Source organism: Athene noctua, chromosome 24 (genome assembly GCF_965140245.1).
Source record: "Athene noctua chromosome 24, bAthNoc1.hap1.1, whole genome shotgun sequence".
Lineage (NCBI taxonomy): Eukaryota > Metazoa > Chordata > Aves > Strigiformes > Strigidae > Athene > Athene noctua.
The window spans coordinates 7,018,053-7,043,118 of record NC_134060.1 but is presented as its reverse complement, the minus strand read 5'-3'; the positions used below and the strand labels follow the sequence as shown (position 1 = coordinate 7,043,118).

The following is a 25,066-nucleotide window of genomic DNA, read 5'->3' as shown; positions in this document are numbered from 1 at the left end:
AGAACAGCATCAGACTGTGGATTTATGTACATCATCATGCAACCTTTCGTTTCTTTGATCTGCTTTCCTGCTGTTTAGCAGTGAGATGTGCACATCTCCACATGACTTTCTGGACATCTGTGGTACATGAGGATACCAGTACAGTCATTGCTTCAAGTAATAACTCTCCTCTGTGTCTCCCCATGAAGTATTAACGTTCTGTAGTGCATTTGCACCACAGCAGAGGTCCAGAGGAGAAGAAAAGTCACGTTTGTAACTTCTGTGGGACAGGATTTTCTCTTGTACGCACCAAGTTTGGTACAACGTCACCCTGAAACACCAAACAAGTCCTCAACTTGTGTTTCGCTTTGCCGAGGTGCACCAGAGAGAGGACACGATGTACCAGGGGGTTCTGACAAGAGGAAGGAGCCACGTACAACCTGGCTTCTAGCAGGGAGCTTGTTAGTACTGGACACATTGCTGGCAGCACAGGAGCAAGTTTTCTGGGTGGAGTAAAGGCAACCTTAGGTCTTCCACAATCCTAGATCATTCCTGTGAACACCCTACAGGAAAGAGAGCTTTCTCTTTTATCTCCTGAAGCTGTTAGGCCTACAGTGGCAAACCCATGGCCATTGGGTCACCCCATGAGGCCTGCTGACATAGACCACAACCAGACTCAGCCAAGCCTACTACTGCTCTGCTCCAAATCTGCAGGAAGAGCAAATGATGGCATTGCCTTCAGCGTGATGATTATTTGTTCAGTATTGTTGTCCCATTGATCACAGTTCTCAAGGTATTTGGCCTTTCAAAGACACTTGACTTCAAGACAACAACTTTGAAATCCTGCCACACTCACCGACATACAAGAACTATCATTGCCATTTCTTCCCCCTTCAATTCCTTCAGCTCCTTCTCCTTCTTTCACACTCATCCCTAAATAATTTCTAAATGTGTGCTAACCCCAGGAGATGACACATCTTGGTGTTGGACAAGAGGTCAAAGGTTTTCCTTGAGGGCTGCTCACATGGTTGGCTGGGCAAGGGTGACCATGAAGCAACTCAGAAAAGACTTGTTCTGCTTAACGTTAAAAAACCAACCCTGTCCCGCGTGCTGAGAGCTACAGCAAGGAAGCTGTTCCCCCCCCAGGACGCTGAGATACTCAGTGGCAGTCTGGGAAGGCAGAATTGTCTTCTTCTCTCTAGATACTTCTGCAATGCCTTCCTCCACCTCACCCGTATCTCTGTCTCTTGTACTTCTTGCTGCTCTGAGCACATGCAACAAGTTTTAAATCTCCATCTTATTTCCCAGAGGAACCATCTCTTTCCTCACTACTTCCCTTAGTCATTATTTCTCATTCAATGTGACAATACTATCAACTCTCCAAAGAACTGTCGGACACCGTCCACATACAAAACATGTTGTATTAGCTACCAGACACCTCCAGGAGAAAGAGCTTGCCCAACATTTAATGCGACAGCCTTAGGGGAAAAGCCAGCAACCATAGAGCTAATTGGAAAAGTCCTCGTGGCCACGTAGACCTTCATGTACAATCAGCAACTCACCTACGTTGTTTCACCCCAGGGTAAAACTAGTAAAGCTCATCTTCTTTCTATGAATCATCCTAAGAAAACAGCCCCAATTAAAATATAAAACATTGCTGCCACAACACCAGCTTGTGCAGGAATTTATTTTTAGAAGCAGCTTAAAATAGAGTGCGTTGTTACCTTGTTAAATAACATCGCCACTCTATTTTGGTAAAGGATGACATAAGAGTGGTTATACACACTCCTGTGTGGAGAGGCACTTCACACCCTGCACCAAGACTTCTGCACGCCACCAAGCTGAGAGAAAACAGTGAAGAAAAAGAAGAGGGGAGGAAGTCTGAAACTGGTCATAACTCCTCACTGCCAATATAATAAGATGCCAGGGCTTAAAGAGAGGAATTTGAAAGGACGAGACAGAAGATTTTTGAAATAACAGCATATTCCTATTAAAAAGTGAAAAGAAAAAGCTGCATGTAACTTTGAAGATGGGTTTTAGTTTCTGACAGCCAGCCATTGGTCTGAAAGAGACTCTGATGCAATGAGGACTCCCGATTCGAAATGCCATTGCCGCTGTGACACCACACCTTGATGCAAAGGCAGGAGGACATACCCTGATCTGGCACCTCCAGGACACCCTTTGCACCAGTAAAGTAATGGAACAGGAAAGGAAAATAACCGTGGGCAGCAGTGTGCATCCCTGCACACATACACCCCCAGCACCAACACCGTGGGGTGCCCTTTCCCCAAAATAGGCTCCAGCTGCCTCCTGACACAAAAACCTGAGAGAAGATGACACCCTCAGGTGTCCACCAAAAACTATTCCGGATAATAAAAATCTCCGCCAAGAGCAAATACTTCTCCACAGGCCACACCGTGTCCGCTCTGCACCTCCTTGTGCTCTTTGCCCTTTTGTGAAAGCGCACGGCAAAATTTGTCACTGAAGACACTGTTGAATCCTAGCAAGACCAAACGCGAGGGATACACTTCAAAAACACCAGAGGTTCACAGCACTGCGAAACCAAGTAAGAAAAAAAAAAAAAAACCTGAATTAAATATCAAGGGAAAACAGTAAGCACGTGAGATTTGAAGATGATGGGGAAGACACACTGGAGAAAAGCTCTGCCAGCACATGTGGCTGCTGCTTGTGGCTTCATGACATCAAACCTTCTCATTTAACTGATGAAGACGTAGAGTGATGGTCATAGCATCCACAGTTATTTTCACAGGGAAACTCTTCTGGTCTTTCAAACTTGTAAAACTCAAAGCCATCTTAGTACTTTGATTGAAGCTTTCCAAGGAATAAATATGAAATGAGAAGAGAGGGATGAATCTGATGGAAAATTACCTCATTTGACAGATACTGTTCTGCAACCTTCACTACACACGGATACATATGGGCAAGCACATATGCAATGCCATACAGTTTTGTTTTGTGAAAATCTGAACAGCTTTTCAGAAACGGAAAACAGTAAGGGAAAGAAGCAGTAAAAAAAAGTGATGATAAAAGTCAGTGGCATATGCACGTGAGAACAGATATGGCTTTTGGTGAGACACACAAGTGTAAAATTGCAGAAGGATTGTTCCAGAGGGGAAAAAAAATGCGCAGGGAGGGCAAGGACGTGACACAGACAGGGGGATTGGCCATACCAGAAGATCAGGAGCAGAACTAGGCTGCTTCTGGAGGGGAGATTTGCTACAATTCTCAAAAAAGAAGCTGCAAGAAGAGAAGAAACATCTTTGAAGACATTAGCACAGGGGTAGCTGGGCCGCCTACAGATGGGCAATATGGGAAAGGTGACAGGAGATGGATTTACTGACAACAAAAGATGTAAGAGGAGATGGAGAACTAATGGCTGGCTCTAAATGCTGGATGCAATATAATTCTCCCTAAAAGCCCAACCAGCCGGAGATTTATACATTGCACCACATGAAACAAATAAAAAATATTACTAAAACTCATAAAGGTTTTAAACAAAACTCCTTAGATGTGTTTTTATTTCACATAAATAAAAACCAGGCAGCTAAATTAAACCTAATTAATCTGATTAGGATTACTGCAGCGGTAGGAATCATTTACTGGTACCATAAGATTTTTTTCTCTTCTCTCCAAAAAGAATTCCCTTTGTGCACCTGCTTTTAACACCACCATAGTAGATAGCACACCCAAACATAATTCCATTATGGTTGGGGAGATTTCATCCAGTCCAATGCGATGAATTAATACAAAATCATTCACATTATGTACTCTCTACAGGGATATTTAAGGCTTTTTCCCTCAAAGTAAATCAGTTTTATGTAGTTAAAGTCCTTGAAAATATCAAATTGCAAGTCTTTGTTCACAGAACTTCATTTCCTCTCAAATTCTTGTAACTTTGGGAAAGACATAGAGGTCATAGAGGAGGGGACAAAAATCAGCATTTCTGATCCAGACTCATTCTATGAGCCTAATATAATACTGGCCTCCTGTGCCTCAGTTCCCCCATTTGCAACACAGGAATAGTGTTTCTGGCCCTATGACAGGTGCTGGAAATCCTAATTCATTATCACATCTATGAAGGTGAAAGGCAAGTTGAAATTATTTTTCCTGTTTAAGCTGAAATTTCCAGAAACAGCAGATGTCACAGAAAAGAGGAGGTTTGAAACCAAGAGCTATTCTGACAGACACATATGCATTTAGGTGCAGCTAACAACAAAACCCAGCTTTATACTCCTCCTGAGAGAGAAACAAGAAACTAATTCTTGTCCAAGTTCATTTGCAACTGATTACTTTTGGGGTCTGTCCACTGTTTTTGTTTTCATTTCTTATTTGTTAAACATCGACATTTACAGGGACATAAACAGTGGCTGTCCACTATATTTTTGGTCTCCATGGGCAGCATCTGGCTCTGCCTCTGTACGTTATAAATATAAGCTTGGTCTATAAAGCTTCATTTATCAGACCCCATGGAAATTCATAAATCCTGGAATACTACACCCTTCACCATCTCCATCAAAATGAACCTATGTGATAGGCCACCGATACAGAAACGCAGTGTTTGAGCCAGAGGGCAAAACTCCAAGCAAAGGACATAGACCATCCACTTGGACACACACCTGCTCCACCCCCAGCAGGTCCAGCCCATCCCCACCATCACTCACAACTGCTTCCTCGGTCTGTAAATCATGAAGCAAGCTGCTGTTTGCTTTCCTTCCCTCTGGGTCTCAGCCCCAAATACTCTTTAATAAACGAGTATGTACAAAACAGCAGCTACGAGGTGGGAACAGAAGGTGGGGTTTCCACTGAGAAAAAAGGATGAAAGAAAACTAACAAATACATGGGGAAAAAAAAAAGTGGACTTGCTGTTTTTCCAAGAAAGCAGTTTCTTCTCTTTCAAACACCTGACCCTGCACATCACCGGTCTTGTTCAGGCATCGATATGGCAAGTGCATTTATTTCTCTTTACAAATCTTCAAACGGGCTGCTGAAATCTCTTTTGCTTTGGGATACAAATATCATCATCCCAGGGAGCTGCGCTGCCTTTTACATTCTGTAAGTCAAATGCAGCGTCGCAGGATGCTGCCACAGTGCACACTGCCAAAGGGGAAGATGTATCGAGTGGGTGTCCAAGGTGTGCTACCTCTAGCACAGTTCAGTACCTTTACAATTGATTTGAATGATGGAACATAGTTTGCTTACTAAAATTGCTGCTGATACCAGGCTGGGACAGGCTGCAAGTACTTCGGAGGCCAGGATTAGGATTCAAAATGATCTTGATAAATTGTAGAAATGGTCTGGAAAAAAAAAAAAAGAGAAAAAGAAAAAGACAATTCAGGAATGATGGGTGAACAGTGCTAAGACAGGAATAATCAATGACACGGTCACAAGGGAAATAAATATCAGCTCACAAAGGTGTTTTGGTTTGGTTTTTTTTTGGAAAAGGATCTCAGGATTACCATAGATCACAAACTGAACAGGAGCTGAACACAGTCACGTTACTGCAATAAAACCGAACATCACACTGCGATACACAGAGGGGTGTACTGTTCACCAGATACACAAAGGGAACTTTTCATTTATGTAGAACTATTGAAGTTCTGATATTGGTCACCGCATTTCAGTAAAGTTGTAGAGAAAGTCCAAGAAAGCACAGACTGGAAAATCAGTGAAAAAGTCATATTCATCTGGACTAAGAGTAAAGACAACAGGGAAGCACCATAATGGTCTTCAAACACATCAAGAGGGCCACAAGAGAAAGGAATAAACTATCATCTTGGCTTGTCAAGAGTAGCAAGGGATGTCACAGTCTTAAACTGCACCAAGGAACATAGGTTAGATACCAGGAAGAGTCTTCTGACTAAGGGACGAAAAGCACTGAGATAGAAATTCAAGGACAGCTGTGGGCTTTCCAACCTTTGGATCAGAAAAATGAAGGCACTGTCCATCAGGAAGAGTCATGGAGGAGGTGACTGTACCCTGAAGTCTTACTCTGCTTTGTTTCAAAGTGTAAAAAATATCTTCATTTCAAAGGGTAAAAACAAATTACATAACCTGTTAATTAATTAACTACATTACAACAGTTGAGGCCATGGCTTCATCCACCACATGATCCACACAGGCAGCTCATCTTCTGTCCCAACTACTGTCTATCTACACAGACCTGGTAGGCGAAAGTATTATTATGTCGATATTATCAAGAAAAAATGGAGACTTGAAGAGACCAAGTTACGTGCCAGTGTCATACAGAGGATCTGCCATAACAAAAGAAAAGCCCTATTCTAGTCTTAAAATGACCCTTCTACTCAGGGAAATATTAAAGTATATTCAATAGAGGTCTCGCTCAGGTATTTGCAAATGCTCTGCTCGTGGCAGTACATAATAGGATCTCAAAACAGTTTTATTTTTGAACAAATCTGCCTTCCTACAGGGCATGCAAAATATTCGTTCGCAGGTGAAAGACTGCAACATAAATGCTTAGAGCACTAATTTGTCATTAGAAATAACCTGCACAGAATAACGATGGGACTTGAGGGCAGGAGTTTGATGGCTGATGAGTGAAAGCAAATATTTTTAGCCATTTTCATTGAGTACAAAAATAGGTTTATAATAAGCCACTCTCCCTATCTGGCAGGTTGCTGACAGCTGCAGTGGCTGCTGCAACAGGCACCTCACCCGGGCAGGCAAAGGGTCTCGCAGCTTCCTTCAGGTAGGAGGGGGACAGCTTGGTCCAGCCTCGCCACTGAACCACAGTCTTCCCTCTGCACACCCAGGGAACGGGCATCTCTGACCTGGGCAGGGATCTTCACCAACCATCTCAAGAGACCAGAAGAGGCTCACTGAGGTCACTGCTACCCCCCAGCATCATCAAGCTCTCACTGCCACCTGGCTGTAGATAAGCTGGGAAAAATCAGTGCCAGAACAGGCATTACAGATGCTTTTAACAGAAGTGAATTTTCATTTTAATAGGAAAGTAAAAGAAAAATAAATAAAGAGAGCATTTCAGATGCACACAGTAATGGTAGCCAGTGCAAAACTGCCCTGGCTTTAGCAGAGTGTTACTGTCACATCACTCCTCCACCGCTGAGGCTTCTCCAGGGCATCTTAATCACAAAGAGCAGCTGAAATGCCAATGGGAATCAATGCTGGCCTTGCTGATGCATAAACATCTAAACAGATTTCCTCTCCCACTGTCTTTAACAAGCTGAAGCTCCAGCCTTTATCCCAATTTAGTTCAGGAGCATCCTATGAAATAGCAGGCAGACTTCTACTGATAAACTACATCAATCTTAACTGGGAGGCACCTGCCTGTTCTGGGTTTTCAACAAAGAATATCAGATTAAAAGGGAAAAGGGGAAAAAAAAAAAAAGCAGTAGTCCAGGCACTTGAGATAAAGTAGCTGTTATCACCCTCTCTAACAAGGCTGCATGCTTTCTATCTCCAGGCAATGACTCTGTGAAAGCACTTTGAACACAAGTTAAAAATTCATATCCCAGCCAAGCTGTCCTTGCTGAGCCAGAGGAGGGTCAGAGCTCCGAGGACCTTTCACTACAGATGTCTGGAAGACGGTGGCACTACCAGATACACCAGGCAGCTCACTGCTCCGGTCACCCTCTTCACACAGGGAAGGGCCTTGCTGCTTCTCCTTTCTTGTTGAATGAAAGCTTGCAAAACGTTTAGATGAAAAGTCTCTATTTTATGTTGAGAACAACTTTGTAAATTACACAACTAGTCTAGCATGGAGACATCTGGCAAGTCTCTGCAGTGACTCTGAACAGGGCAAGAACACACAGTCCAACTCTGCTTTCTGACAAAGTAGAGGGTTTCTGCAGTGCTCTTGGCAGGATTTCATCCCGTCTCCCCCCACCAGTGCAGCATCCCAAGAAAACTTGCAGAACAAGATGCACACAGCTAAATGAGTGACTGAAAGCATCTAGAGTCTTGATTCAGCAGCTAAGAACAGGTACTAGCAAAGCTGCGGTTCTCAGGAGGTAACACAGTGCTGAGGAACTAAATTTCTCTAGTGGCTATTCACCCACTAAGAAGAAAAAAACCTAAAATCTGCCATTTATGTGCTATTTCACCCTGCTGACAGGAAAGAGCTGGAAAGGGCCATTGCTTCTGAGCTTAATTACATCCGATGCTTCTAAGGGTGAGGGAAAAGAGTACTTCATGAGCCAAAACCAAAGAAGTTAATATATAATACTGCAGCAAGAACACAGCATCTTCAAAGCTTCCCCTCCCCACACCCTGAAGTGTGAAATCAAGAGATTTTTTTTTTTTTCTCAGTAATGCTTTTTGCTCATTTCCTGCCTGGCCTCACACTCTTATAACAATGAATCAGGATTAATTAACATCAATGTCAAGATTAAGATCATGCCTAACCAGGACTTTCTTGTCATCTTCTAGGGAATTAAACTAAAGCCCACATAATGATGGACTGACCAGGTTGGGCTTAACTGTTCACCCAGGTGGAGCTGGTGCTTTCAAATGAAACCAGCCTGCCACTTCCCACCAATCTCTTGCTTTGGGGAAACTCTGACAGCCTCCCCAGGCTGCTTCTTTATTTTTCCATGCACCTCCTCTAAACCCACCATCACCATTTATTTTCACATTCCAAGGCAGGAAGCAAGAAGCCATGCAAAAGCCTGAAGCTGTGGTCCGAGGTGAATGAGATGCACTTTTAGCGTAAGATACTGCAAGCCACAAAGAAGCATAAAAAGGAAATACAAGCCCAGCAGTCTGTGGTGCTCTGAAATGGGTGATTAGCAGCTGAGAAGAAAATTTCTTTGGATTCTCCTCCAAATATACACCTCTGACCTTATCAGGCTCCATATTCTCCTAAGGTTGTTCACTCTCAATTAAACTATGAACTTCGAGGCAGCTTTTTGTAAGATGAAGGAGACCAGAAGGTCTTGTCTTTCTTATCTTCTGGGCATTTGCTCAGCAGACTACTGCAAGTTCAAACCAAGTTTCAGCAAAAAGGTGGTATGAAAGGGTCAGATGGAACCCCATTAGTCACCTCCCTGACGGGGACAGGACGTGTCCCCTCAGACAGGCAGCTCGAACATCTCCAGCCTGGCAGGGATCCATGAAACTGCCTCTCCAGCCCAGACAATGCACTGGATAGCTGCAGCATCACAAACATGGTGATGTCTTGACTTGAAGACCCTCAGGAGACCTACAGCCCCCCCCCCCCTCCTTTTCCCAAATTTTGTATACGCATTATATACACAATGTTCTCAAAAGAGATCTTCTGTCCAGCATGACATACTGTTTATGGCAGTTCCTACAGCTATTCACTCATCTCTCCTACAGCCATATCAACAGCGTATCAAGAACAACAGAAAAATTATTCACGCGGCACATTTCTGGTGCTTGTTGGTTTTATTTTACCTCAGTACAGTATTTTAGAAGTTCTCCAAGATGTTAAAAAGCATGACCTCTGCCTTTAGAAATCATTAAGAGAAGCAAATAGAGTCACAGGCATGGGGAAATGTTAGGCACTTTAATTTTTTGACATTTCTGCAGAGTAAAAGTACTCTGCGGAACTAAAGGAAGTGGAGTGAGGCTCTGAACTGAGATTGAACCAGCAGTTCATGAGACTTAAATTAGGATGTAATCAGTTCTGGAAAAAGAGTATGAAAAAGAAAACAGAATCTCTCTGCAGAACACTGGCCTCCATCTCTGCGCAGAAAGCATCGTACAGGCAGTTATTTCAGTAAAAATAAGATGGCCAAACATATGTAATAATGACTCATTAAGATAAAAATCTTTGTTTAATCTTCCCAGCAGTGCGAAATAAAAAAAAACCTTTACTTTCCAACCTCCAAAATACAAATATCCAGGCTCCTCCCAAGTGCAAGCAACCAGAAAGCTCACACCACCCTTCCCACCCCATCAGCAGCGAGGGGAGATGTTGCTTGTCCCGCAGTTCCCCGCAATGGTCTGTGCAGTCAGGTCCAAAGCAGAAACCAAAACCTTCTGGGGCTTTTAAGACTTCAGCAGTCTGATAAAGATATCCTCCAACAAGATGAGCTCTCTCTGCTGCAGCGTGGCTAACAGAAGCACATTTCCACGTTGCACATGCTGAAATGCCACAGTATTCTCATCTCTCTGGTCAAGAAGCTCCCGCCTATTGGCAATTTCTCTGCTACCACCCACATTCTTCAACCTTCTCATCTGAAGGACAACACCAAAGTGTAACCTTGAGCGCAGCGTCCAAGACTAATTGTAATTTTTAAACTCCACTCATGTCACGGACCCAATTTGTACAATGCACAGCTGGGGTGGGTTTTTTTGCCTTATGAGAGGGAAAAAAGAAAAAAAATAGCAATTCTCTTCTATGTACAGAAGCTCTGCTGTACTTTTGCTGGATGACACACCGAAGAACCACAACTGCACAGCCCAAAGGAGACAAACGGCTGATGCAAACGGAAAACAATGCAGCAAAAGGAAGTCATTCTGTAAGGCAATTACTTTGTTCTTTCAGGGGCTTTTTGGGGTATCTTCTTTCCATAGAAAGTTTCCACTACAGTTATTTAAATGAAACTCGTGTATATTTTTGTCCTCAAATCTATGAGGTTGCATAGCAGGAGCTCTGCTGAAAATCAGTAAAACAACATCTAATTGTGCACAGGTCCAGGTTCTTTGGTCAGAAACACAGAGAAAATATGAGGAATGCCCCAAACCAATTAGTGAGTCATTTTCTTAAAACTAAAACCTGGAAAGACCTCAAAATATTATTTAGTGAAGACACCAGAGATGTTTTAGGAGGGGACAAAACTGTCTGCAAGCGTGTGAAAAGTGAGAGTCCAAAGGAACCTGCAGGGGCACATACATCTTCATGGGATGGGGCAAAACAGGGAAAGGGAAGAGTTGAATGAACATTAGGAAATCCCTCCACCAAGAGTCATCCCATTGCTTGGAACATCTCAAGGCTGGACAAACACCCTCACACTATCGAGTTGGAAACACTCCTTTTCAGGATGCAGATTTTCATAATCATCATCTCCATTTTGGGCTCCAGCAAACTCAGCCATGGAGGAAAACAACACCACACAGGAGGAGCACAGTCTGGGTCAGAGCTTCAAACCTGAGCCTGAGCTTCCAAGTGATTTTGGGATGTCTGTGCCAATCTCTGGTGCGCTGCCGGCCTTCCCCCGAGCGTGCAGATGGCTGAATATTAAAGCAGCTTTTGCTTCCTGGCACTGTGCAGCAATGCAGTGGCATGAACACAGCATATAAAAGACCATTTTTTTACAGAAGATTTACAATCTACTTTTAAACCCTCTAAAGGGGTTAAATAACGTGGTGAGCACGGGTTTCTTGTGGAAAAATGACTCACAGGAAGGATGGCAACAATGCACTGCTATAAAATATTAAACATAATAGGTCTCTCTGCCCTGGACTGAAAGAATAAAAAACAAGGTAAGTGGACCTGTGTTTTTCTCCTGGTTCTCAAAGTCACTAATGGCCCTCTGGGTCTGTGAACAGATGTCAACAGCATACTGCAGGTACTGCAATTTACTCGCTGCAAATTATTGCCTGGCATTTAATTAAAATTTTATCGTGGCGATTCCCATCAGCTCTTTCCACAGCACCAAATGGAACAGACTGAAGTGGATCTTTCAGAGCAAACAAGCCCAGTTTATCAATAAAATACTGTAGCTCTGAAAGAGGAAAAGAAAGTGTGTGGTAAGAGGTTTGCTTATCTGACATTTTTTCCCTGCGCGGGGGCCCTGCAGTGCTGTTCCCGGCACTGATGTCTGATCTGAACCAGCCTGAAGTCGGCTGTGGGACCAGTCCAGCACATGGATCACGTTCTCCTGCTTGGGCTCCTCACGGGTCATGCAGGATCCCTTCAGAAGCAGAGGATGGAAGAACCAGACCCAACAGTTCAATTGTCCAGCCTGGGAGGAAAGCACTTTCACTACAAGAAGCTCCTTATTCACCGTTTCATCTCGCACATCTTAGACCTTTTAGGAACAATCCCAACCTGGTGGGATTTGTCCACCTAATGGAAACTCATCAATGATTTGTGCTTTTTTTCACCTAAACCAATGGATGACCATTCCTGCTCCCATTATAGCAGTAGGAGGCACGAAGGAGCTGGAGGGACGGACGTGCCGAGTGCTTTCAGTGGATGAAGCAGAGGGACCAGGTGTGCTCAGCCCCAGACTGCTGTTCCATGCACTCCACCAGTTTCAGCTGGAGCCCAGACAGGAGCACAAGATCACCTTTTCTCCTGTCCTGCACATTTTTCTGGTGGCTTCTCTAAAAGCCAGTAACTACAAGCACAAGTGTAGGAGACTCGGCAGCTCTGGGGCTTACACCCAAGCTCCTACCTATCCCGGAGGTTCTGGAAATGATCGGGTGTGCAGAGGTCCTGTAAGTGCCATTGCTGTACGGGAAGAAGAAAATCCCATGAGTATCTCATGAGATATCTCCTTCTGGGTCACAGGTAAGTGATCCCAAATCCATGAGCAAAACAACACAGCCAAGGAAAGAAACCGTTGTGTTCATGAAAGCTGATGCTTGATAGCACCAGATTAGCCCAAACCTCAGTGTCCTTCGACCAGTTGAGATCCCCCTCGATTCTTCAAAAACCAGGGGGGAAAAGCCAAAAACCAAGACAAAACATCCTCAGCTGCTTGTGCATTTAGAAAAAACTGCCCTCCTGATACCTGCAGGCATCTGCTGGAAGCCCTGAAGTACAAGACCCACAGAAAGCAGAGATCTTATGCCAAGGTGGCTGGAAAGAGGCTTATGCACACACCAGCTCCACGGCCAGGACGGATTAACACCATCATCTGCCCTACAGCTCACAGTGCTGGGGAAAACACTTGGGCTTAAAACTAAGGGTCTCTGAAGGCCTTAAATACCCAGGGACAAGCAGACCTTAGCTCCTCTCCAGAGTCTCAGGGGTTAACACAGGCACAGCTGAGCTTCTCTAAACAAAGCTGCAAACCTCCCCCTCTAAAGGTATCTGTTGATGCTTTACCTCCCTGTCCAACTGCTCTGGAAAGTCAGGGGAGACAGAGCTAGAATGATGGATGCAAAATTAAAAGCTCAATAAATAATTAATTGCTGAGGTCATCAAATTGTACGAATCTGCCCATCTCGCTCTCTGCTCTCCTGTTAATCAGAGGAGTCTCTATTTCAATGGTGGGTGAAGTGGTCCTGGAAGAACCATAATTTCTGCACACCGCTGCCATGAAACTTGTACTAGGTGCCGTAGAAATCAATAGTAATAAATCATTTGCTGAATGCTGTAAAGACTTTAAGAGTGTTAAGCAAACAGAATCCCTCCAGAGATCCCAAAATAAAGTGAGAGGTGAGTTTGAGTAACTTATTAAGATAATTATTAAAATGCAAAACATCAAATATGTATAACATTGACAAAACCTCCTTTCCTCTTTCCGGTATCAGCCTCTTAAGTACCACAAATAAAATACAGGGCACTCACTAATGCCAGCAAACCCACCCCACTGCCTGGCCACCGTAACCCTTTCTCTTCCCCCTTTCTACACACTATCTCCCTCTGAATTTTACTTGCAGTAGTAAACTCCCTGAATCTGGGACCACACTGCCAGTTTTTCCAATATGTGCAATTTCTGGTATGTGATGGTGATATTCTGATTATAAATAAGTGGTTAATGACGACGAACATGAATGCCCAGAATGAAAGAAGTTTATCCCGCGGTTGATGTGTTGCAAAGCTTGTTGCACCCTCCAAAGATCGGCTGCTGGGCCAGGTGAACTGATGCGATCCAGCACGTCCTTGTGCTCCGACCAGCACCAGCGGCATCATCCACTCTCTGGGCTCGGTCAGATCAGCTCCGTGACAGGGAATAATGACCCCCAAAGTATGTGAAGCACAGAGGAGAAATATTAAGTTTATTTCTACATCTAAGGAGGAATTGGGAAAATTTAACAGCTCAGACTGTAGTTTAGCAAAGGTTAATAGCTGATGTTTGTACAAAATGCCAGTGCTTCATAGCCTTGGGAAAGTGCTCGGGACCTCACTAAAATTATTTATAAAAAAATCTCTGGAAGTTTCTTCCCAATTTGCAAACAGCGTTGTTACTGTATCCACGCAGAAATGTCACATTATCTGTGAGGAATACCATGCTACTTGGTTAAGCACAGCCCATGCGTATCAGTCTGTTACTAACAGGTTACGGTAAGAGGAGTCTGCCCAGCGCTGATGGTGAGCTGGCAGCAGCAGGATGAACGTCCCCACGGGTGCCTTTGGACATGAGACAACAACCACCTTGGGTCCGTGGCTGCACAGCATGGGAAGCGCACACTGCAGCTACACGCCATCCTCTCCCGGCTACACACTGCACAGTTGTCTCCCCAAATCCTGCTCACAAAGGTGCAGCATGGAAACTCCTGTGTATGCAGAGCCAGGGGGAGACCCCGAGAGCAGGCTCCTGGCTCCTCCACCAGCAGCAGGTCCAGGGGCTCTCCCACCCGCAGTCCTCCCCCCGTGCCATGGCACACAGGAGATGCTCCCACATCTCGGCACATCAGCATCCCAAATTCCGCCTCAGCCAGGTGCTGAAGCCATGCCCGTCTACTCTTTGTGGCCACAGTAGAGTAGGACACCCATAAATGTATCTAAAAAAACCCTCTCACAATAAATGACCTGCATCTGTAACTTCTCATATTTCTTTAAGACAGTGCCCAGACCGTCATTACTCTGCAGGCAGATCCCATCTATCTTCAAACATTTTTCCTCTTCAAAAGAAAATCTGACTTCAGTTTTCTTTCCTGAAACACCACCATACAACACAGCACTGGAGTCCAAACACCAAACTGCCCCTTTTCCAGCACACTGGGTGCTCTTCTCTGCCATTTCACTTTAGCTGGTTTCTTGACTCCATCAGAAACACAGCCAGTAAAAATCCCCTGAAAACACTGTTCCCAATTAAAGTGAGCCCTTATGAAACCAGTATCACAGCCACTTGCTTAATGTATTTCTCCCTAGAAGAACTTACAGTGTTTCCTTGATGAACCCCCAAGCATAACAGTTTCCACAGTGATTACAGAAAAAGCAGCAGTGCCAGAAATAACATTGTTAAATGGAAAACATCCCCTGCACTCGCTCTCACATATGCACACACCCATCAAGCACAAACAGGCTTGCCGGCACCGGGGACAATTCCTCACGGTGACAGCCCAAGCACCGAGTAACCAACCCAGTGCAAATGCAAACGGAGATGGAAATTGAGACAAAATCCCACTTTTTAAGTAGGTGTCTGGGTGATGGCACATGGACAGGTATCCTCTACACGCAGGCATGCAACAGCATACCCTTGAATAGACATAGAACCCATGACCATATTCCAAAAGCAGCTTCCCAAGCACAATATTCAAAATAATTTACCTAGCAAGGCAGGACAAAATGATCGCTCCAGATGGTGTGTCCTGCCTTGTGAACGGCAATTTTAGTTCTGACACAGACCTGCTGCAAAAGCAAGAAAGAAAAGTACCAAGTATCGGAGCCTGTCTAAACCACCCTCCCTCAGCACTCACATTTATTCACTTATTTGAGGTCTAAGTCATGCAAAGCTGCAGTTTCCATTCACGTGAAACTGGGTGTGTGTTTTCAGGATGCTGCCAAGCTCCTCTTCCCCACTCCGGGCAGCAGCTCCCAGCAGACCACAGCGCCGTCCCCACTGCTGCTGTGACTGGACTGACATTTCTGACTTCCCTCATTTATTTACCAAAAGAGAGAGGAGGCTTTCAGCAAACACCTTTCCAAAGCTATTTTCAGCAGCAAGTGCCCTCAACAGCTTCAAACTCTTTACTGGCTTATTACTCTCATGAAAATAAAAATATTCACCTTTTTTTGTTGTTAAAATCCAACCTTTTTGCTCACTGCCGGGGCAATCAGTTCCTGCCCTCTCCCCACATCCCTCACAAACATCTTCTCCTTTCCTCTCTGTCCCCTTGTCCTTTCAGAGTTCTCACCAGCCAGGAGTCTTGTTTTGCCTGGGAAGAACTCAACACACTCATCTGTGTAAAAAAGGACCACATTTATCACCTTGATTTGCATTAGAAATTATTAAGTACATGACCAAACTCCTGTTCACTTAGGAAGGCATTGCTCTAATTTAAGATGGCAAAACTGGCTTCAAAAAGAAAAAAAAAACTCAAACAACAATGTCCAGCTTAGATTTTTTTGTGGTAGGTTTTGTGCTTGACATGACTGACACATCCACAACTAGAAGCCTCCCAGAACAGGCTGGATACACCCCTGACTGCCAGGAAATTATTTCCAGTTCAGAAGAAATGGGATTTGAGGATTTCTGTTATATTCACCACTTCATTTCTGCCTTTACACCTGTTTACTTAAAAAAAAATTAACTACTGGTTTAACATTTTGGCATACCATCTCCTACCTTCTCAATAATTCTGAATTCTGATTAATGCAAATATGAACGCAAAGTATTTTCTAACTTTGCACCAAATCCCCACAGGTGGATGACAGATCAAAACACGACGGCAGCAGACCATGTCTACGGCAATGAATTACAGGCAGAATCAAAAAGCAACTATATTCCATGGAGACTATAAGGCAACCAACAACTCATCTGGGACTTTCCCTTAACTTCTTTAAAGACCTAAAACCTGCATAATGCATAACAAAACCAACACTGCAGGCTTTTTCTTCAGCAGAAAAACAGCACAGCGCTGCCTTAGGGTTATGAAAAAAACCTCTTCAGTTTGGCAGTAATAGTTTTAGCCTTCTTCGCTTTACTGTTTCTGAATGCAAACGGTGCCATTCAAAGCAGGTTTGCAAAAGCAGCAAGGGTTCGGTTTTAATAAACGCTCCTTGAATTAAAAAGGATTACCTTAGCAATGATACAAACCACGGCAGTAAACTCATCAGACAGTGAGTCATTACTGTAGGATGCGATCAGATGTGAAGATCCAGCCTGTGCTGCTGGCAGGTCTACTCCTACAGTGCAAGGAAGATCTTAGGTGATTCTTGGATCTCTTTGACCCAGTTTGGCAGTTTTTTTGAGTAGCTGCTGGGCCATCAGCGCTGAAAAGCAATAGCTTCCCCAGGTTGGAGTGCTCGTGAACCCTAAGTGAGAATCTTTACCATAATACATTCTCATAGTTATTTGTAGTCATTCACCGTAGCGTGAAACACTTAGAATATTATTTAAAATAGTATCAATTTACTTTTATTTAGCATTTTTCACACTGGTGGAAAAAATTCTGTGGTGTTTTACAAACTGCTGTGGCAGGAGTGTGGCAATGCTCCTGGGAGGGAGGGAGAATATTTTTAACCCCATTTTACAGAAGTGGGAACTGAGGCACGCACTTTTCCACAGAAGGATATTGGCCAGAAACACTTCTGAATTCTTGCAGGATATCTTCCAGCAGAGATCCTCACTTCCAGAAGAAATGTACACTTATTCCAGACTACAGTGGTCACACTGTTGTGTCCCAGCCAATTTTCTCACGTAAACAGAGTGGTGAAACAGTGGGGAAGAGTGGTTTCTCTTCAGGTTTTGTTAATTTTAGCCTGCGAAAGTCATGAAGGAAATACCTGAGCACTACGGGCAAGTTTGTGGGAGGTAATTAAACACCCAGCTCAACTTCCCTTCCAATTCCGAAAAGCTTCACATTCTTCTGCAGGTATCTACAACTCTATTTTTGCACTTGGTTCTAGCTTGACCTTTTATTGCACTGTTTTGTTCCAAAGTCAAACACTCTACATCCTAAAAAATGAAAGCCATTTTTCTTTTAAACATGACCAAAATTTTATTTTCCTCTTTAAAATGTGCAAAGACCCAACGCATTTCTGGTGGGTTCGAAGACACACAAGAATGCTTTGTCCTGCCCCTACCAGCCCTGACATCCCAGTTCAGACCAGCACTCTGGCTTGGATGCTGAGAGACCTCAAATTTGAGTAAAGAAAACCCTTAGCTGTGTTCATGTGTACAAAGAATAACTGCTGTGAAGAGCTTTTCTCAGGAAAGCCACTCCAGAAACACCACTCAGTGACCTTCCTCCCGAAGGATGCATCCCCTTAAGGGACAGGCATTACCTCTCCATCCTTCCTCACACCCAGCCAGCTCATCACCCATAACTGGTCCCTTGGCAGCTCGCACAACCCCGTGCGGCTGTAGTGCCTCCACGGGAGTTTATCAGATTTACATCCCCGTGGCAATAGGGTGGCAACTGCAAATTACCAGCCCGTTACAGAGTCACAGCTGACCCAGCCCAGCAGCTGCTCTTGCTTTACAGGTGGCAGGTGTCATCCCAGTGCTTTCCGAAACGTGCAAACTTTATGAATCTTTTTTTATTTTTAATTTCTATTCAACTCAAATTTAGCCCCATCTTCAGTTTTTCTATAGCTTTAAGTTATGTTAGTAAGTCTCCCCAAAAGGGAACAAACCCAAAAAAACTGAATAAAGGGCAGGAGGGAACACAGGAAACCCGTGGCCAGCTATTTAAAGAGACGGCGATGCCTCATGGAAAACTCTGAAACACATTCCTGTTAGTGACAAACCCACTGCTTTTGACCTGGGTCACTCACTGCATCCCTTGGAGTCCTCACCCCGAACAGCAGGGAATGGGGAGAGCCTCCCTATCCCACTCCTTTTCCTGGGAACCTCCCAGCAGCTTGGGGCAGGAGGAACCAGCCAGAAGTCCAGAGCCCAGGATGTTCCTCCCAAACCCCTTGAAAGCTCCTAGAAGCTCTCTGAGTTTCACAACCTGTTTTGTGAACCTTGTACCCCGCTGCCTAAATAACAACCACTCATTAACCTTCACCAGGTGAAGTGGCTGGAGATGGCACACCATCACTTCCAGCAGTGACGCGGACCTCTAAAGCATTCAATCCACAATTTATCATACCATGTTACTTCTGGGGAGCACGTGTCCAGTCATACACTTACCTAGTTGGCCTTTAACCCCAAGACCATATCCCACCCTGAGTCAGGAATGCAACCAGCACCCCTTGGGTCCCTTTCTCACCTCTGGCTCATCATGATTTTGACGACAGACAGGGCTATCAAGTGAATAATCATACACCTGAAGATAAAGAAGGCCAGTCCATGTATACTCAAGACTTAAATCTACTAGTAATTCTTATGAAATGTGACAGAAGGTGGTTATAGAAATAATGGTTGTGTCTTGTGCCTTTTGAGTTCTGCAAAGTAGTGAACTGCCCTTCAGGAGAAACCATCTGAACAATGCAGAAGTTGGATTTCAAACTGGACGTAGTAGTGTGGCAGTAAAGACTTCAGGGAACTACTAGACTTAAAATCGGGTTTGCGAAGAAAAGGGCCAGGCTCAATTTTATTGGATTCTCCTGAGGTTTCCCCTCTAAACTGCACCACAGCAAACCCCTCCAGGTCTCAATGCATCTGAGAGCAACATTAGCAGAGAAACCCAAATCCTATGTCCGAATTCAGCTGGATCTAGCCAACTTTTGACAGACCTTGCCTTCCCGCCTAAAATCTGTAGGTCTAATGGAGAAGCAGTGCAAAATAACTGAAACCCCAAAGCCTCCCAGGGCTGCAAAGCCTGAGTAACAGTTTAATGAGAAGGCGACCCTCCAAAGCCTGAGGAAGAAACAAGGGAAGGTCTGGATAAGTGGCATGGAAAAGACAACTTAGAATCTGGAGACGGAGGAGCTGCTGAAACTGAAAACCTCTTTTGCACAGAAAGGATTTTATATCATCTGTGTACAATAAGGTTTCCCACAATGCTGAAGATGATCTACTCGCCTGCTCATTCCTACAGCGATGCCCTACAAGTGTCTTGTGCCTATGCGGGATGGTGCATGGGCTTCAAGACAACGAGGAACAAGCAGTCCTTGCTTACACCAAGTCCATTTTGGGAAGGTAGAAACTTGATCTCACTCTGTTTTCCTCTTAGTTATCCCTGCTTAAAAGTCGCTGAGCAGTTCCCAGAACTTTCCCATACAACTGAAAAAAAAAAAAAAAACAACCAAAAAAAACTTCCAAAAATACCATCCAGGTGTATTTAAATGGGTTGGTTACTGGTCCCCTTAGGGAGAAGGCTTCTCAGAAGGCTGCCATGCAGTAAATGCTCAGGGATGTCTCTGCTCATTCAGCTCTATGTGGCAGATTCCCTCACCTTACCCTGCTGCATGTGCAACCCCTGTTCACCTTCTCAGAAAGCTCCGAAAAGCAAGCAGTGAGCAAAAACCAGTGCTACATGAGCTAGTCACAGCCTGGACTTCCTAGGGAGAAGGGGTTGAGCTTGGTTCAGGGCTTTGCAGAGAAAATGAGGCAACGTAGAGGATAAGGAAGATTTATTGCACATTTACTTTCAGCAAATGTTTTTTGAATGACTGAATAATCCCCTAGTCCCTTTAACACAGGCCCTCCCTGACACACAATGCGTCTTTTGATGCTCATTAAAAGGTTCACCTTATGCAGGCATGTAATTAGAGCCGGGCAGGATAAAAATTTCCATTCTGATTACTGCACCGATTATAGAGACCAAGATCCCAGCTGACTGTGCAAAGCCGGCCTGGGAAAGACCATTTTCTTGAATTCAAGTCATGGCACAGCGGGAGCACTAATCACAACTATCCTCTTGCAAGGTGGTCTCGGCAGAGCCCAGGAGAGGGGGCACCAGTGAGAAACCGGTCCGGTTTAACAAGCGAAAGGTGGGAAGAATTCAGCAAGTGTAATGGGCAGAATGGAAAACAGAATAAATATTTCCCCGCATCCCAACTGGCCCTACTGACTGCAGGTCCCAGCAGAGCTATAAAGATCTGCTAACAAGCAGCCTTTTTAAAGTCAGAGACAATGGTGTTGAATGTATATTTTAAATAAATTGCTTTCCTTTCCAGAGGGTTATTTCCCCCCCTCCCCCCCCCTCCAAGTTTGAACTCCTTTGCCAAGAAACCAAATGCTTTAAAGCGCTTTAGAAACGGCGGGTCTGCTGAAACACTTTTTGCATTCAACATGTGCAGCCAAATGTGGCCAGAAGTTATGACGGCAGAGCTCCTCCGAGCACAGAGTCAGCAGGAACCTCGGTGATTAGGGGAGACGGAGGAAGCCGGAGGAAAGCCAGCTTTCTGAACGCAGAAGGAGCTACCCGACATGGCCATGGGACTTTGCCAGTGACGTATAGCAAGGGAGTTCCCAGGAGCCCCTCATTAATGACCTGCCACCCAATCAACAGGATGGCCGCCGTGATTTCCCCAGCTGGGATACACTTCCCTGCTCTCTCCGATTACTGCTAAACCACCCATGGCAGCGATGCCTTATCCCCGCAGCTCGGGAAAGGTTTCTCAACAGCGCTTTTGTTGTTAACTTCAGAATAAATATTATTTTCAAAACTGTTTCTCCAGGGACTCACCCCACCGGATCCCCTTAGTAGTCCCCCACATCCGATCACGCTCACACAAACTGCAAGCTACGCAGGCTGAACACTGAGCTATTCTATTGACTGCTGCCGTATATTTTTCAAGAGCAAACCCCAAACATTTCTGAGTTTGCTCGCCCACCGGTCTCCTCTCTCCTCTGCCCCAGCTGCGAGAACGTGCTTTTGCTCAGTTGGGAAAACCAAACAAGCGGAGCCTGCGGTCCGGTCTCTCCTTTTTCTGTCACTCGTGCACCAGGAGCAGCCACTCACCAAGGCAGGGGGGAAAGAAATCTTGTGAGAGTCCCTTGTTAAGATGCTAAAAGCACAGCAGAGAAGCCGCAGTGGGAAATACAAATGTTTCTGAAATGGATGATGTCTGACACAGAGAAGTTAGAAGTGCCTATTGTGGATTAGGATGAAAATGGTCAGTCACAGTGAGTAAATCCCCTTCCTTTATGTTGCAAGAGCTTCCCCAGGAGAGGAGAGGGCTCCTCAGAGGCAATTCTCAGGGGCTGCACCACACTTCTGCATGTGCTGAATGTGTTCCAGAGGACACAAAGCCCAGACCTGCTGCAAGCAGTTTGGTGGTAACACATTCATTAATGAATCAACCAGTAACTTCTGGCAGTTTTTCCCTTTGATGCACAGTTTACACAAGTCCTCTACAGATTCTGGTTTTTCCTTTCCTTACTAAGGGCTACAGTGAATCCTTCACCAGTCCAAGCAGCCTGATGGCAAGCCTTGGAGGCAGAAGGCTTGTCTTCTCAGAAGCAAGTCAGGACAGCACATAGCAACCCCCACCATCTCCTACAGCAGTCTCTCTGCACCCTCCCCTGAAGGACACTTCTCTAGGGATGAAAGAAATCCTATTTCTAGGACCCCTTCAGTTAGACCTGTTTGCTGAGAAGAGGAAGGCAGGAAGGGGATGGGGGCAATGGGACTCACTGAACGGGCTTTGGAACCTCCTGACACCTGTAAGCCAAGTGAGAGTCACAGTGTCCCACCCCCACAAAAAACGCCTATTTGTAGTGGGAAAATGCTCTCTGACAGCATTGGGAACATTTTCCTGCAAGATTCAGAATGAAAAGTTCCCGAAGCACTGAGGTTGTGAGAAAAACATGACAGTCCCCAACAAGCACAAATCCCAGGGGATCGCTGAAGCCAAATAAAACACAAGATGGGACTTACGACGAAGAGGCTATCAGGACATCCAGACAGTGAAGGTTAAAACCCGCTCTGCGCACTGACACTAATAATCTTTCCACAACAGGGAAACTAAAAGCCTGTAAGCTACAGGTTATCCTCTAGCAGTGGAGCAGGGTTTGGATTGTATTGCTCACACCATAAATCATCATGTCAGCTGCCCCAGCCATTTCCACTTGCCAGAGTGTAATTGGGTAAAAGTGGCAGGCGCTTTCACGCCAATTAGCTAAAGAACGAGGAGGAAAAAAAAAATAAAAAATAAAAATGCACGGTGCCTTTTTCCGGAATAACAATCCACACATTTGCATAGAGCAGCTCAGCGCGTGTCTGCATTTCTGATCACACCTCTGGGTGCATCAAAAGCGTTATTAATTTCCATCGAGGAGGATTAAGAAGCTTAAATCGTTAGCACTCATTTACTCAGACTTAATGCATTTTTAAAGCTGTCTCATTTTATGCTGATGTGCAGGTGCTAATCAGCAGCGAGAAGCGCTTAAAAGGGATCAAACACCCAAAGGGTCAGCCCCAGGTAGAGGCCCTGCTCTGCATCCAGCAGGTCCGACCTCCCCCCTGCCTGCAGGAGCCCCGCAGTTATTTTGGGCTCGGGGGGGGGAGAAAGTGCTCGCTCCGAGCCCGGGCAGGGATTTTCCTCGCACAGCTCCGCTCCCATCACGTGTCGCCCAAGAACACCCCCTCCGCTCCCCACTTGCTTTCCTGTACAAGTGATAAGGAGGAAATCCGTCCCAGACAGACAGACAGACAGACAGCTCACCCCTGCCACATGGTGCAGCCAGCGACAGTCCCCAGCTCCCGGGACCTTAATTAGCAGCGGCCGCCAATTAAGAGCGGAGCTGCAGGTTACGCTGTGCCAGGGCAGCACCCGGGTGCCTGGCGGCGGATCAAGAGAAACAACCCCTCCGTGTTTACAGTATCCAGTAGCCCGACACCCAGTAACTCCTGGTTACTCATTGCAGTGACCTCATCAGCGAGACGTGCCCGCGTGTTACAAGTGCTCTTAATTACGCCTCATCGGCCGCGCTTCCCCTCTCAGCGTTGACCGCGGCTGATACCAGAGGAAAAAAAAAAAAATAAAAAAAAGAGAGAAATAAATATACTAGATCTCTCTTTCCAAGCACGCACACCAGCACCACCACCCCCAGCAGCGAGTGCCTGGAACGAAGCGATGGGATTTGTTACCTGCACATGCCCCCCGCGCTGCAGCCGCGGCTCTCCCATGACTCTGCCCGTGAGAGGTGGGACCCTGGGACTCCAGGGGGATCTTCTGCCGGGCTGCAATAGAAAAGGTTAGTTTAAAGCTCCTTATTTGGGCAGTGATGTAAAGGGAAGTTGTTCGGGCAGCGCCTCCCCCTTTTTCCATTCACTACACATTGTTTCCTGTTGTCAAGCAGCTGCCGCGGCTCTCGGCTCAGCCCAGGGAATCCTGCGGCCCCCGGGGGCTGCGGGAGGCGCTGCCGAGGGGGGGGGAGCAAAACCCATCCGGGCCGGAGATGGTCCCGACCCCCCCGCCCCGCACACGCCAGCGTTTTCCACCACAAAAGCGGCTTCTTGCCTACAGGAGCCGCGGCGGGAGGGCGGGGAGGGATGGGGGGGGGGGAGCCCCGGCCGAGGGAGCGCGATGCCGGTCCGCCGCGCCGCCTCCCTCCCCTCTCCATCCCTCCCTCGCCGCCTTCCTCCTCCACATCTCCTCCTCCTCCTCCTCCCCTGCCCAGCTGTCCCGGCTCCCGCCGCCTCGCTGATCCAGGCGCTCGCCCCGAGAGCCGCGGGGCTGGGGGGGGGCACACACGGCCCCGGCGGGGGGATGCTATCCCGAAGGGGACCCGTGAGCACACACACGCCGGCGGGTTTGCCCACGCGGGGCCGCGCCGGGGTTCCCAGCGGAGGGAAACTCCGCGGGCGCGGAGCGGGGTGCGCAGCGCCGGGCACCGCCGCGGGAGCCGGGACCCGCGCCCGCTCAAACTGCCTGATGTGCTCCCCAGACGCACCCACCCTTCCCTTTCTTCTTCTTCTTTTCTTTTTTCTTCTTTTATTCTTTTTCTTTTTTTCTTTCTCCCTCTTTTTTTTTTTTAAGTTATCACTGCCGTGACACACTGCAAGCCTGAGCCCTTGCGCTAAAAGGGGGAGACAAAGTGCTCCTTCATCCGGCTGCAGGCAAAGCAAAAACGCTCAGGCAGGCGAGAGCCGCAGAGCCTGTCCCTCTTCCACGTGGTGATGGCAAACGGGCTCCAGTGGCGTTTGCCCTGGCTACCGAGCGGGACCCCGGCTCCGGGCAGCCCGAGGTGAGCTCAGAGGACAGAGCCCTGGGTTTTCAGCTGGGAAGAAGCAGGCTGGGGAGGGGTGGGGGGTGTGTTAGAAGAAAGCAGGAGAGTAGCTGTGCATCCCAGGCTGTGTTTACATTTGAACTATATGTGCATATTCAGCAAAAATGTTTCGTGCGTCTTCTGTGGTCATTAGAAGTGCTTCTGTAGATAGG

General features: G+C 46.0%; 1 protein-coding gene across 12 annotated transcripts in view; it reads right to left on the bottom strand.

Annotated features, from left to right (window-relative positions):
- The window catches only part of HIVEP3 (HIVEP zinc finger 3), a 265,717-nt gene that overhangs the window by 89,602 nt on the left and 151,049 nt on the right, over nucleotides 1–25,066 (bottom strand). For 10 of the 12 annotated variants that reach the window (XR_012635095.1, XR_012635094.1, XM_074925904.1 and 7 more), the window contains 2 exons: nucleotides 23,773–23,865; nucleotides 5,200–5,294 (listed from right to left, as the gene is read on the bottom strand). The exons of 1 other annotated variant lie outside the window; for it this stretch is intronic. The gene's annotated coding sequence lies outside the window, so the exon portion shown is untranslated. The remainder of the gene's footprint in view (nucleotides 1–5,199; nucleotides 5,295–23,772; nucleotides 23,866–25,066) is intronic. One more of the 12 variants, XM_074925907.1, reaches the window with a different exon arrangement.